Source organism: Zonotrichia leucophrys, chromosome 2 (assembly GCF_028769735.1).
Source record: "Zonotrichia leucophrys gambelii isolate GWCS_2022_RI chromosome 2, RI_Zleu_2.0, whole genome shotgun sequence".
Classification (NCBI taxonomy): Eukaryota; Metazoa; Chordata; class Aves; order Passeriformes; family Passerellidae; genus Zonotrichia; species Zonotrichia leucophrys.
This window is the reverse complement of record NC_088171.1, coordinates 108984651-108999969: the sequence shown is the minus strand read 5'-3', so window position 1 is coordinate 108999969 and position 15319 is coordinate 108984651. Positions and strand designations below refer to the sequence as shown.

At 34.6% G+C, this 15319-nt stretch overlaps 1 long non-coding RNA gene across 1 annotated transcript; it reads left to right on the top strand.

The window, feature by feature from the left end:
* The first annotated feature begins 563 nt into the window (after positions 1 to 563).
* On the top strand, positions 564 to 12724 carry LOC135443286 (uncharacterized). Its single transcript, XR_010438944.1, has 5 exons — positions 564 to 782; positions 5718 to 5784; positions 6602 to 6674; positions 11285 to 11383; positions 12300 to 12724. It is a non-coding gene; the product is annotated as an uncharacterized LOC135443286 (long non-coding RNA).
* Positions 12725 to 15319: the final 2595 nt, after the last annotated feature.

The window sequence follows — 15319 nt, the reverse complement described above, 5'->3', positions numbered from 1 at the left end:
TAATATTTATAGATTTTCAAAAGTGACAGTGGATTGAAGGGTGACAGTGCCACCTCTCCAACGACACTGGACAAACCAACAGTCCATCAAACTTTTCCTCCTCCAGAAAAGAATGCAAAGCAATGGGTAATTACAGAAAAGCACATAAGGAAGTTCATTACAAGAAAGTAAATATCAGAAGGCTTAGAAGAACTTAAAAAAGACCAAAGTAACATAAAGCAGTGGGGACACCAGCTGCCATGGGGTATTTGACATGAGTGCTCAAGTACCGTTATTATATTTCTGTTATCATATTTCTAGAGTCCCATACTTTCTGAGTGGTTTTATTCACACACAGCTCTTCACAGCAGGGTGGTGGTGGTGGTGGTGGTGGTGGTGGTGGTGGTGGTGGTTGTTGTTGTTGTTGTTGTTGTTTCTCAGTCAGGGCTCCTCCTCACCAGCCCTCCCTGAATGCCAATCGCCTTTTATCCCAGCTACCTCCAAGGGCTACAGCTGCTGCCCAATTAAGGACATCACAGCTGCAGCCCATTTACAATAATTAGAATCAGGGCAGGGTCACTTATACAATACAGAGATCTTTTACGGCAATACATATATTTACTCAGGCCCTTACACTCAAGCACAAGGTGTGAAAGTCTAGCCATACATGTTTTCAGTGGCATACAGGCCTTCACAGATTTGGGAGCTTTAGCACTCAGACCATGTTGTTCTGCTCCTGGTTCCAGAGTTATTTCTGCCTCCCTTGGAGTGGCAGTGGTTTCCTAGAATTCCATGAAATTGAGGTAAGGAATAGTCTTCTTGGGGCCATTGTCATCTTGAGTAATTTACACCAAATCCAAGACCTTGGGTCAGGTTTAGAATCAAGAAATTACAAAAGGTATTTTTGTGCTCATAGAGTTGTGGTATTATTTACCACAAATAAATACATGTACTGTAAAAGAGCTTCATACTTGATCCCTTGTTTTTATTCTTTCTTCTTATATTTTTATTGCTGTTCAAAATATTGTGAAAGCATGATTTAATTTATACAAACAACAATGCTCTGAGAAAACAATATCTTGGTATGAAAGTATATTCCAGAGATTTTTAGTTATAAACTTAGATTGCAACTTGCTTCAGTTTGCCATGTGTAATATATAATAATGTAATCTAATACTCTACAAAATCCATTATTCTATTAGTGATACTTATTACAAATGATTTTCCACATCAGAATATACAAAAATCTGGTTTTGGCATCAGAGACAAAATTAAGATGAAAATAATGCATTAAGGTTAAGGTAATGCATAACATTGGGGGGGGTGGGGTTGCTAATTTAAGTTCTTCCTGTTTAATGAAAAATGCAATATTTCCTAATTAAAAGCAATTGTTCAATTTCTACTTATGAAATTGACAATATAAGTGTTGGTGAAGACATAATTTACAGAATTAATGCAAGAATTCCAGGGATTGAAATCGGATATCTTTTTGTATGAGCAATCAAAAAAGCTGTATTCATAATTTTACTGGTCTGAGCTTTAGTACATTTGATAGCCAGATTGGCAATCTAATTTTATTAGAAATTTTATTTTATTTAAAACTGGGATAATTTATAATACAATAGTTTGAAGGAGTTCATTGTAGATCAATAGCATAAGAATAAAAATAAAATAAAAATGAAACACCATGAATTCAAATATGCTCCTAGAATATAGATCTGAAACCTCAACTAAGGCAGATTCAAAGACCTCCATTTACACTTAAAACAACTTCCAGATTATTTTGTTGAGTGCAAAACAAATACAAATAAAATCAAAAACTCTTTCACCACTTAGGAAGGAAGAACATCCTGGCGCAGAGACTTGTAACAGCGCATTTCCATTCTGAAAGCCTGATTTCAAAATTTAAGCTGTTCTGTTTTGCATATCTGTACATTACACACATTACTACAGGCTAAAGTGGATGCCATGTTTCAAAAGGCTATGTTTCCCTCATATACACTTGATTCAACCACAGTGCTAAAACATTCTCATTATTTTGTTTCCTTTGAAAAGCTTTCTGAAGTATTCTGGACATTTCATAAAAAAAGATCAGCCTAATGCTTGCTGCATATCAATATACAAATGTGATAATCTATAAACTGTCAATGATAAATTGCCTTACCTAAATGGCATTCATTAGGTCAAAACATTGTCCCATTTACTATTTCATCAGTATTGGCGGTAACTTTTTATGAGAAGTGGGAAGATGAAAGGAAATTAATGCACAGTTCAATACAATTAAGGTGCCTATTTTGCTAAGCAGGCTTAAAGGAAATTAATATAATTTGAAAATATATGATGACAATAATTCAAATCATTTGGATCAGTGATGGCCAGGAAAGCAAAATAGAATATTCAATCTTTGCGTTCAAGCCCAATGCCAGTCTGGAGGATAAATAATAAGAATGCGATTGAAATATTAGGAACAACATCTCAAATGGGAAGTCAGACATTTCAGACATCTGTGTAGTTAATTATTCTTTTGTTCTTTAGGAACAAAAGAATACTGTACTGTCAGATCATACAGTGCTTGTTTTATGCACCTTTCTTATGGAAGGTGGAAATATAGATTCAAGTCTGACATTTGTAATCATGATCAATGCAAAAAAAATAAAAGGAAAAAAGATATTAAGCATTGATTCACGACAAATGACACAACCATTTTTTCTATTTCCTTTGGACTAAAATCTATAAAATTGGGTTCATAATTTTTAATATTTTATTACTATTATTTTTCTTTCTGTTCACCATTATTTCAACTCTTTTTTAAACAAAAAGTTTTTATCATATGTGTTCTCAGTTTTAGATTGTTACTGATATGTTAAGAAAATTTTATTTCAGATTTTTATATGTATTTTGATAAAATTCAGAAAATTGAATTAGTCCTTTAATTATTTGAACATATGTTTTAGTTTCTTCTCTTTTTTTTTTTTTCCCCATCAGTTGCCCTGTTAAAGTTTCTTGTAGAACTAGCTGAGAAAATGCTGGGTTTAAGTTTTCCTTGTTAGAGAATCCTGTGATTTGTGTATAAATTTTGTACTATCATTAAATTGTAAACCCCACAGATACATGTTTTAATTCTTAAGCTAACAAAAAGGAGGTTGACTTTAATGGCAGTTGAGCAGCTCAATCCCCTAATCAGCTTTGGAAATCTAAATGCAAAAGTCATGCTGACAAAATAAATTAAGCAACAACCTACGCATCTTTTTCATTCCCTAAACACAGAGAAAAGCTTGATAAAAGGAAAGATGAAAGTAAAGGTTGATTCTATGCATGAAATTTAGCAGATCAGAGTCCATTCTAAGCAACCCACTGCTGGGGGCTGAAGCATTTCCTTGGACCACAAAAGCAGCAAATAAGCTGTCTGACCAAAATGACAAAAAGTTACTGGGATCAAACTGGGACCTTCCCCTTGCTTTCCTACGTATTTACACCAAAAATGGAAATCAGATGCAGTTGATAGTTTGGCTTTTAAAAAATGTATGCACATATATATATATATATATAAAAATAAGCTCTTTCAAAGTCTGTCATCTGCCACAAATGATCTCTATCAATCCCACTATCAATCTGTCCTTCTCTTTCCATCTTTGGATGTCTAGTAAGCCTTCAAAGCTTCAGAGTTAAGAAGAATAGGAAGAGACATCAATGTGTCCTTAATTACACCACTGGCCTGAGTCACTGAAATTTTGCAGCATGTTGCCTAGAACTGTTAAATCTGCTCGTTCAGTTTTGTCAGAAGCTTCCTAGATGTCGTTTGTATCCCTACCTATCATGCCTGTCATTTAAGTTAGAACCAGAGATTATTTCCACCATTATTGAGTGAAATATTTTAATCATATTGATTATCTAAGACTTGCAATCTTGTCATCTAACATGTCTGTCGACTAATCTTCTGACACTATTGCATGTGGTACAAACAAATAGTAGCTGCAGCCAAGACATAGAGGAACAGTGTAAAAGCATTTGCCGTCATAATTTTTGCTTTCCTATATTTTATATTTGGTGTTCCTATTTCGTATAATCAGTGAGATATAAATGTTTCTATGAGGAGCCATTCCATCATAATAGTTTGTCTATTCCAACATTGTTAGAACAATGACCCTACAAAAAAACCTTTGCTTGCAGAGTCTAGAAATTTGCTCAGCCAACACCTTTTCCTTGTCATCAGGGCACCTAATGCAAGTCCTTTAATTCTGGAAAGCTCTTCTGAGTAATATTTTATATTGAATGTGTTTGTTTGTCTGAAACACAGTATAACCAAAATATAGTCAGTAGTGCTGAGCTTCATTTTAAAGTAATATGTAATGAAATAAGAAATTATAAACCCGACCAGGTCCATTCATTCAGTGGATCTACACGTGGTCTCAGCAAAGCAGGTTTGTTAGCCTCATGCTATGTTCTGAATATCTGCTCATTTATTTGTTTGATTTTGAATATCACATCCTAAGGGAAGAAAAAATATCTGAAAACCAAAACCAAAAAACTCTTCAGAAAGTGGCCCTGATTCTTCTCTAAAACTGCTTCATTTTTCTTCAAATAACTCTTCTGTAGGAAAAAAAGTAGATCACATATGGAATGTGTGTGAGTATTGGAAAGAGAATCATAAATGTTCAAAATATGGGGGTTTGTAAAACATTCTGCTGATTTGAATCCTCATAATTGGTGATGAAGTCTAAATAGTTGACTTTTCCATATCCATTGAGGTTCATGATTCTGCAAAAGTAGCACTGAAAGTTATACGTATAAAATATATAATTCTGTATAAATTATATAAACATGCCATAGAGAAATAAGTTCTGATGTGTAACAAAATGACTTGTCACCTAAATTATAGACCCCTTACATATATTAATGAAATGCACTCAAGAAACATAAAGGGTTCCTAACTTGTTTAACTTATCCTGAAATTTAAAGAAATAAAGAAGGAAATATATATAAATGAGATACAGACGAAATGTTTCAACAAGGTTCAGATAATAATAGAGGTCACAGTACTGTTTGCTGGGTGACTATCCTCTGCAATGAGCCTTTTCTAAGCAGATCTTTTCATTTTTTACAAAATATATTATTCAAAATCTGTTGCTTATTGATTCTTCACCTTTTTTCAGTTAAAAAAAAACAAATCAAGCTTATCGTCTTCATCTTAGAAATACTACATAGCTATTCCACCAGGAAAATTCATCATTTTCCTAATGCCTTTTTTGTTGCAGTATTTTTTTTTCATTAACACTTCATTAACACCTGCCTTTGTAACATTATTTTACTTCTTTTCATATCTGGTTCTTAATAAGACAGGCTGAGCTTCTGTATATCACAGAAAGCTACCTATCAAGCAGCTGCCAGTATGTCACGCCCATCAGTTGTCCTTGACACATGGTTGTCCCCCCACACTCATTTTCATTCAAAACCCTCCTCAAGACCACCTCATTCAGTTGCATAGCTCTCATTCCCAGCCTAATGCCAATAAAACTATTTATGTTAGTGGCAGGAAGGGATGGGAAGGTTAAAAACTGGACTGCACATTTTATCTGTGCTGCTGAACACCAGCAGTCATGAGATGCTGAGTGAAAGGACAGCTTCTCCCTCTGTCAGGTATTTCACAGTATGAGCACATACCTTCACTAGGCATCTTAGTTTCAATATCACAAATTAAAAGCATATGTAGTAAGGAAATTTTCAATTATTTCTCATAGGTATCAAATCTTTGGACTCTGATTGGAAGAACCTGTGGCATGAGACTCATGACAAATTCTCTTTCAGGTACCTAATTTTCAAAAATTAACAATACTAAAAAAAAAAAGGGTTGCTAACCTGACTCTAAAAGGGTAAATTTCTTTGCAAATATGACATTTAGCAATAAATTACAAACACATGAAAATCTGTTCTTGATGTTAATTCAAGTTAAGGAGTTTTTGTGTAGTGTTTCTTTTATACCACCCTCCCATACCTTTTTTTTTTCTTGGAACTTTCTTTTCTTGGAAAAAGCTATTCTTGAAGAATTCGGTCAATAAAACAGCAAATCCATTTAGTGCCCTCCAATCTCATAGACTCTCTCAAACACAGCTGTAACTGTAGTTTGATAAAGATAAATTACCCCTCTTTCCTCAGACTTCAGATTACTCATTGTGTGTGCATTAGGCAATTCATAGCAGTACCTATTAACTCTGTGGCACCAGAACCTCTAACACAGGTTCAGCTGAATTAGACAAAAAATTTGTTGATTTTAATTATATTTTTTGACTCAAATTCTATTTTTTATTGGACATTACTTAACACACTATTATCCCAGACACTGAAAAGTGAAATACACAAATGCCTTGGTGTAAGATCAAAAATACCATTCCATCAGATATCAAAACACAGCTACTCAAAAATATTTTATCAGGGAATTATCAATAAAATCAAAAAGTGTTAACAGAGGGTGCAACATATATTTGAAGACAGATGGGTCAGTAGTTCTCATCAGTCAAAATAATTTACTTTCTTATCACAAGAGGGACAAGGACATGCTCAAATAGAAGATATTTGAGGGTCAGGACACAGACATTTTATTTTACTGGTCTCTTTTTTTGCACAGAGCAGTAGAAAGCCTAATGAAGAGTTTATCAGCATCCATGTGTATCTTGTGTACATTTATTGTACACATTAAGGTAGGTTAATTATGCCTAGGTTAATTATACTTATGAAGATTTTATTTCTGCCCTTATTAATCTCCAAAATATGGAAAAAAATAATGGAAACATTCTGAGTTGTTCATACTTCATCTGCAAAAATGTTTTTTGTTAGATTAGCATACGCTATATAAATCTCACCACAAAAATGTAATCTATAATGACAATAATATTCAAATATGTCAATGCAACATAAACTGAAAACCAAGGAAAAAAATTACTTGAAAGAAAAAATTACTGTGACCAAATCCTGCAAAAAAAACATTTTACAGAAAGATCAATATCAAACAGCCTGCACCACTGGTCTTATTTATCCTTGTTACTTTGGGTGAGCAAACTACCCTTCTTGACAGGACTAACCAGACCTGTAGGAAAAACCTGGAGCTGCACAGACTCCTAGGGGAGCACTTACCCTCTTGATAACATCTTAATCCCAGCTGCATATGTCCAGCTGGGATTAAGATGTTATCAAGGTATTGTCCAGGTATTGTCCTTTGCTACTGCCTAGTAACTCATCACTGAACAGGATATTCTTCAGAGAATCTGACTATGTTTCCTGAGTACATAAATTGTGAAAATATTGCCAGAATCAAGAAATTAATTTATAATAAATGACAAAACCCCTGTTGCCCTCTGAATAAAATCTGATTTTAAAATGGTCCTCCAATCTCAGATACTGAACACCTCTGAAGGATACTGAATTATTTTTTATAAAATGACATTGAAGAAAGTGCAGCAGCCATTACAGATGTGCTCAGCAATAGCTCACAGGCAATCTTAGGTAACAGAGTGAGTTTTATAGAGAAGAGATGTGCCCACAAGAGTGCTATTATCTCCAGCTCTTATCTGAAAATGTCTCTTATGATTTTTAGCATACATTTGGATAACTGCCAGAAAGCTTGTTTTAAAATGTCACCTAAAGTACAGATAGCTCTTCTATCAGTAGAGCACTAGAGAATGCCACTTTGAGACTTGAACCCATGACATTGTGTCAGGTGCAAAAATCATAACAAATGAACCAGAGAGAACTTGGCAGCCTACCTCATGACTTCTTATCTTAACACAAATTGCTATGACAAAATGCATTACTTCTTAAAGAGATATGCCATTTGCACCCAAACCTGGAATTACAACATCTGGTTTTTATTCTGTTAAATAACCAGAGTTTAAAGCTGTGTATTCTTTTATAAACCCTTAGGTTAATACTTCAAAGCAAGAAAGGGATCTGTGAATGTTAAATACAATTCTTAACAGTGACCTTAAATTTTACCTTCTCATTTATTTCTGATTGCTGCTATATGTAGTTTTAGAATAACAGCAATGTCCCTTTAAATAATGAATTGTTAATGCAATAGCTAATTCTTTTATGCTGAATGGCAAAAATGAAAAAAAAAAAAAACCAAACCAACCCTGGGAAAAGTATTATTGAGTGTGAATGAATGGCAAAATTTATTAATTCAAAAATCAAAATTTGATAGATATATATTCCTGGATATATAGTCAAAATATTGTATAATTATTAATACAAAGCACATTTTATGTATAACATAGGTAATATAATCTGCATTCCTCTTTTTAGCTTGTCCTAATGACAACTTAAATTTTTGTTTTATTCAGAAGGCCTATATGAGGATGAGACCAATCTATTACTTAACAGTTGCATTACCACCATTAGCCACTAAATTCTTCCATTTTCAGTGAGATTTTTCCATACAAATTAGAAACCAGCCTAACACATGATCCCATCCTTTTTGTGATTGCCATAAATTTGTGTGCCTTTAATTCCTCTATCTATCAGGCTGATAGCTGACTAAACACATGGTTGTCTTTAGGCATAGTTCCCCCAGTAAAAGGGAAGGCTTTCCCAGGACAGCTGTGTCATCTCTTTTGTAAAAAAACACACCACCTGTCTGTCACTGCTATTTTGCCAAACTGCTGTATGAGAGCAGAGTAGAGTTTGCCATCAGAGGTTTTGTGGAGGTCTTAAGTGAGACTTTTTGAACCAGTGATAGAAGATACTGGCAAGTCATTTGTGCATCACAATGTTTTTAACTTTGTTCTTTGCTCGCTTGCTGAAATATCTATTTCACCATGTTCATTTTCTTCAATGATATAACTGCATTTGAGAGTATACAGAAGTTTCAGTTACAGAAATGGACACTGATACCATATCACTCTGCAGAAACTGTCCTTTCTTTTCTGCCACTGATTTCCATAGGATAAATGGTACCGAGGGATTAAAGTTATATAATTGATTCATTCTTTTAGGTACAAGATTTTACACAAGCATTCTGTCATGCCATCAGGCGTGTAAAAAACCAGAGATTCCAAGTAGTCTTTTATATTAAGCCCCAGTTTTTATGTTCTGTACAACTACCTATCCAGCAAGATACTTCTGTAGTATCTATGTAGTGCATGTTTAATGCAGTGTTCTGTAATGTATTCTGATTATCCAAATATTTTTTAGTTCTAATAAGAAACACTGAAGTTTGTAAAAAGGTTTGACAGTGGCACCTGCATCCTGACACATAAACAATAATTTACAATGCTTGTGATGTTTCCAACAGCATCTTCCTTTTAAATAGTAAAAAGTACATCAATAAATTTTTCATTAAAATTCTGAAACCCCTCAAGCTAAAAAATATTTTGGGTAAACAAATTTTACCAGAATGAAGCATGTGTGCCATCATACATCTTGTGGGACAGTCGTTCTAGCATGCATTCCCTTTGTGCATTTTTCTTTTGAAAACCGTCTTTGTTCTAAGTACAAAATTCTATTTTTAAGAACTTAATTTAATTTTTCATCAATTTTTTCACCAGAACACATTCCTAATGGATAACTTGGGAAACCATAGATCTTATATGTACTAACTTTTATGTACTACAAAACAGGGATGGTTTAAGAGATGGTTTAAATTTCTCCATCATTCACCTCTCAAGGAGTACAAAGAACTTAAACCTCTAAGTGCTTCAGTGTCTTCACTGCAGAAGGAAGATTTCATTACATGGGTATAGTTAAAATAAGTCTGAAAATGGGAGATACATGAGTCAGTACAGCACACCTCAGGTAAATAGATGTACAAAGGCAAGGCTTGGTAGATAGCGCCCAGCATAGAAATTTAAGTTTTCTGGGATTTACCTTAATCAAAACCAAAACTGTACATCCACAGCTTTGAAAATTATTCCATGAACCAACTATTTTTCTAGGACCCTATTCAGGGCTGATCGCCTTGTGCTGTGTTACCAGCTATGAACATGTCCTCAGGATTCAGCTGACAAAAGAAAGAACTAGGACAAATTACTTTTATATTATAGCAGGTATAACAACAAGACTGACTTATTTCACAGTAGTCACCATCAACCAGTTTTCAAGCAGATGAAGTAGATGTAATGTTCTGATTCAAGGAATTTCTTAATTTAATTAGGTAATTATCAGACAAATATGAATGGCTGAATTTGGAGATTCCATTAATTCAAGCTTAATCTGTGAGAACACATTCTGCACTAATATTCATCATGTTTAGAGTGAAACCAAAATGAACTATTTTTATCACTGCAATCTTCTTTAGAAAGGAGCAGATATCAGTGATTAATATTATTTATTTTTTTCTGTGACCTAATAAAGTAAAAGGATATGTTTCATGTATTTGATTTCTTTCTGTTAAATTTCCTGCAACCCCAGGATTTACCTTCACTGCTTTGCCTGGACCTCTGTTCTCTTGAAATGCACTGCTCATACTCCTAGATGTGCTCAAGCCAGCCTTATTTCTGCTGTAAATTGATCATGTCAGCATCACAATTGGAAGCATTTGGTAATATTTACTGTAACCAAAATAAGTCCATTTACAAGGTAGTTTTTACAGAATCAAAGTTGCACATATTATTCTGGAAGAATGTTCTTTCTAAATCTCCCTGATTGAATCCACAAAGAGAATTTACAGAAGGGCAGAATTGATGGAAAAAAATACCTGAGGAAAATGCATTAATCATACATGTTTTTAATGAGTTCTGGTCCTTGTTACAGTTAAAAATATAAAAGAAATCAAATTCCTAATATAGGTATAAGTCTTTGCAGGGTTGTAACTAATTAAAAAAGCAAAAAGGATGCTCATCACTGACATAAGTACATCTAGTGCATTTTGATTAAAATGTGGTAATATCCCCAAGGGATAGGCAAGTAATGTGAGATTAGATGAAAACTATAAAAACCTCTAGTATTAAATCATTCTGATTAATACCAAGCTGAGGAAAAAGGAAAAAAAATATTTAAAAGATCAACACTCTCTACCTTTGCCTTTCTCGTACTCAGTGTTGATCAATTGCTCATTTCCAGTAAAATGCCTTTTTAGGTTACAATAATTCAAATTTAAATTATATCTCCTGCAGTATAAAAAGAAAAGAAAGTAAAATACATTATATGTGATTCTAAGTGGGAAATTTTAGCATGCAACCCTGCTTGACAAGCACTTGTGTGTATTGTGTATTACTTAATTTGTTTCAGCTTAATATACATTCCTATTCAGACTTTTCTTTTGTCAGACAAATGTGAGCTACTTTCCAGCTTAATGTGACTATTTTCCTGTTGTCAGGATTTGAGCCTGCTTAATAAATTAAGATTTTCCTCCACCTTTGTGAAGGGAGAAAATGAATTTGAAACAAGGCTTCAGAAAAGAGTAAATGATGAATGAGTAAGTGATGTTTTCCTGTTTTGCTGCTGCATAGTGGATAAAATTGTTTGCCTATGAATTTAGAAGAGACCTTGTGCCCTGCATTGCAAATAGATGTGGAGGTACCTATCTTAGATTCAGTTTCTGGGGAAAAAAACCAACAAAGAGACAAGAAAATAAGTATAGAAGATTGCATATAGTTTTTCTTCATTAAAACGCTGTAAGAACAGGCAAAGAATAATATGATGCCTCTCTGCTATCTCCCATGGCAACTACAGATTCAGAGAATTTTGCATGTGCACATGAACAAATTGTTGTGAACAGTATTATTTTAGAGGTTGGTTTGTGATACTGTTTTTGGAAATGTGAGGGAAAGGAAGATAGAGAAGTAACCATGAGTAGAATTTTGCATTTTAGTTAATTTTAACTGGAAGAGGCCTATAGATGGATCATAGAGTAAGAATTAATAGTGAAGCTGATTATCAAATTATCTATTTTCAAAAGCTGAGAAGCTTACTGTATGTTAAAGGCTTGCTTTTAAAAATGTTCTGAAGAAAGTTGAAGAAAGAATTATTATTTCTCTCCCTTTCCTTATCATCTCTGTCATTTATTTTAATTTGAAAAAATGAAATACATGTCAGGAGAGGGAGGCTGAAGAGCAAGAAGAATGAGAAAATTTTAAAAAAAGGAGAACATTTGATGAGAATGATGTTTTACCCTCTTTTAAATATAGATAACTTTGTACAATTTTAGGAATCTATAGAATGCATATTTTTAGTCATTGGACAAAAGTCTTGGGAGACCAGGTTATATATTTGACATGGATTCATACGAACGGTAGTGTAATTATATTGCCACATGGAAAAATTGAGATGAATGTCATTAGGGCAAATACAGAGGAGCAGAAAAATCTTGAAGCTTTGTTTCCCTCCTCCAGACTCATTCAATGACCTTCAGATCCTCTGACTCATGGAGCTCAGAAGTGCACACTGTGCTCCAGGTGAGGCCACGCCAACACTGAGCACAGCAGGATAATTGTCTCTTTTGACTGTTGGGTCGTGTGGGGTTTGATGTGCCCCAGGCTGAGGTTTGCCCTCTGGGCTGCCAGGGCAGTGCTGGCTCCCACTGAACCTCCTGCTGGCCAACACCCCCGGATCACTTTTCTCAGGGTTGATCTCCTTGTGCCTTGCATTACTCCATTCTAGGTGCAGAATCCATCAAAGAATACAATTACTTATATTTGTGAGAAGACAATTTTGTATTTCACTTTGTGTTAGACTTCTGGTTTTAAAGTATCTAAGTGTCATTTCTGTTCTTTCCTGTCCATTTATATTATTGTTCATTGTTTCAAATGTTTTATTCAAGAAAAAAAAAAAAAAAAAGAGGAACACTTTATCTCATTGAAATGTGTTTTCTAGTGATGATAGTGATGGGTAAATTAAATATGAAATTCAAGAAGGCCCTTTGAGATTATTTTCTGCCACTCCTCTCCCAGTTTATACTCATGTCTGGCATTATTCCATCCCAGGTTCAGAATCCAGCATTTGTTGTTGGAGTTCATGCTGTTCATGATGCACAAGAGCTGTTGAGCAGTAACTAAAACACAGGGGTTATTAACACTGTGTTCATAACAAATCCAAACCATAGCAACCTCAAAGCTGTACTTGTCCCTTGTGAGAACACCTCCCAGTTTGACATCACCAACAAACTTGCATGGAGGTTGTTGATAGGCATACTGGACAGAACTGTCCTTAGAACTGCGCCCTGTGGAGCACTGCTGGTGGCCAGTTGCAAGCCAGATGTTGGCACATTCATCAAAACACTTTGAGCCCTGCCCTTCAGCCAGTTCTTCACCAAGCATTCTGTGTATCTGCTTATCTGACAGCTGGAAAGCTTGTCCAGAAGGATGCTGTGAGGGAGAGCATCAAAGACTTGACTAAAATCCAGAAAAAGTTCATTCACTGCCTTCTGCTCATCCACTAGCCAAGTGACCTTATCACGGAAGGATATCAAATCAGTTAGACAGGAATTTCCCATCATGAATTTGTGTTGACTGTGCCTGATGAGTGCATTGCCCTTTAAATGCCTTTCAATAGCACCCAGTGTGACCTTCTCTGTAATTTTTTCCAGTAACTGAGGTTAGCCTAACAGGTCTGCGGTTTCTGTGTTGCACTTCTTTAGCACATAGCAGAAAATTCAGAACTCAGGAGAAAGTGGTATTTGATTTACCTTGCTCTTGTCAGACATTACCTTCAGCAGAATTTTGCAACAAGGACTGCATTTCATTATTGAGAGCAGCACCAACCCTTCCTCAGGAGATATGTACCTCCTGAAAATCTTTGCAGTTCTCTGTATTGCAGACCTCATTCCAGATTTTTCTTCTAGATTTTCACTGGATTTTATAAGACTGCACCAGCAAGGACCATTTTCTAGTGATTGTATCTAGTGATTATACTTGCACTGTCTTGGTTCAGGAAGTAGTCTAATATTTCACACCTTCTCAGATCTGTATTTGTACTTCCTTGACATGTAGGTAAGGGGCAGAAGATCTGGCTTCCACTTTTCACAGAATACCAGTCAAGACTCAGATTACCTAGAGATAATTTTTTTTTTTTTGTAAGTTCTAAGCAATTGTCTGTGACCTAATGTATAGACCTGTATCACTACCAGTAGGTTAGGTGAGATACAGACTAATGTCAGTTTATGCTGCAGGTAAGAGTAAGGCTGAGGTCTTCACTGTGATGTTAGAAATTACTTTTTCACAATGACAACAAAAAAAGCTCTGGGCATGTACTACTTATATGCATTTGGGCTGGAGCTCATCTCACTTATGTGATGTTTTGTGATATTTTTTGATCTTATGGCTGTTTTCAAATATTGAGGTAAAGATTTTATCTAATTTTCTAACATATCTCCTTGCAAATATTTTAAAAATACCCAAGGTGAGATACAGAAAAACTGTTAATAAAGAGGACATCTTCCATGCAGGTTTGTTTGCCAAAAAGACCCCAATTCTTCTCTTTTTTTTTTTTAGATTATCTACCTATCTATCTATCTATCTACTTTAATTGAAGTGCCTGTTTCTCTTGGCTAACTACAAATTGACAGCAGGGTAACTAGTCCAGATGCAGACAGATATCTCTATACTGTAGACATCTCTGTATTTTTTTCTGTAAATAATTCAAATGAAATTACACAAGAGATAGTAATATTGTAATATTATTCACTGTTTAAACATTATGCTGCTTTTTTACTCCATTCTGTGAATTTTTACCAACTTCGCCAGCAATTTGTCAAAAGGCAGCAAGAAAACAGTTAAGTTTGTAGAAGAGATATAACAAAATACCAAAAAGATGGAATTATACTGTTAATTACTACAAAACAATGTTTTGAGGGTTTTTTTTAGGTAGTAGCTTTTTTGAGTTTGTGAATTTTTTAAGTTGATTTTCCGAATGCAGAGAATAATTGAACTAGCCAAAAATTTTGAAAACTGTGGTTTTTATTTATGGAATGTTGAAGGCTATATATATTCAATCAGTAGAACAAATCTTGAAATATTAAGAAAGTCCAGTATGAGAGAAGTCATGCTCAATGCACTGATCGCTTATGTATTCCCAGTGACCTATAAAAACTTTAACCTTCACTCATCAGCTGCTTATGCAAAGCTGAATTCTTAAAAAAGCAGCTCCAAAGAGAGAAGTATTGTTCATAACCTGCAGATTATATGAAACGTTTATGGTTTGTGACTGTGAGACTTAACATTGCTAGATATGTGTGGACAGAGCTATTCACAGTAATAATACTGATCTCTGCAGGGCTGACTACATTTTGTGCATGTGCTGAAGATTTGAAGGAATAAAAATTCCCCACTGAAAAAGTTTGCAGTCTCTCTTGGGCATAAACAGCATAAACAAGAAAAGAAAAAATGTTGAGCGACTAAAGCCAGCAAAAAGTGAT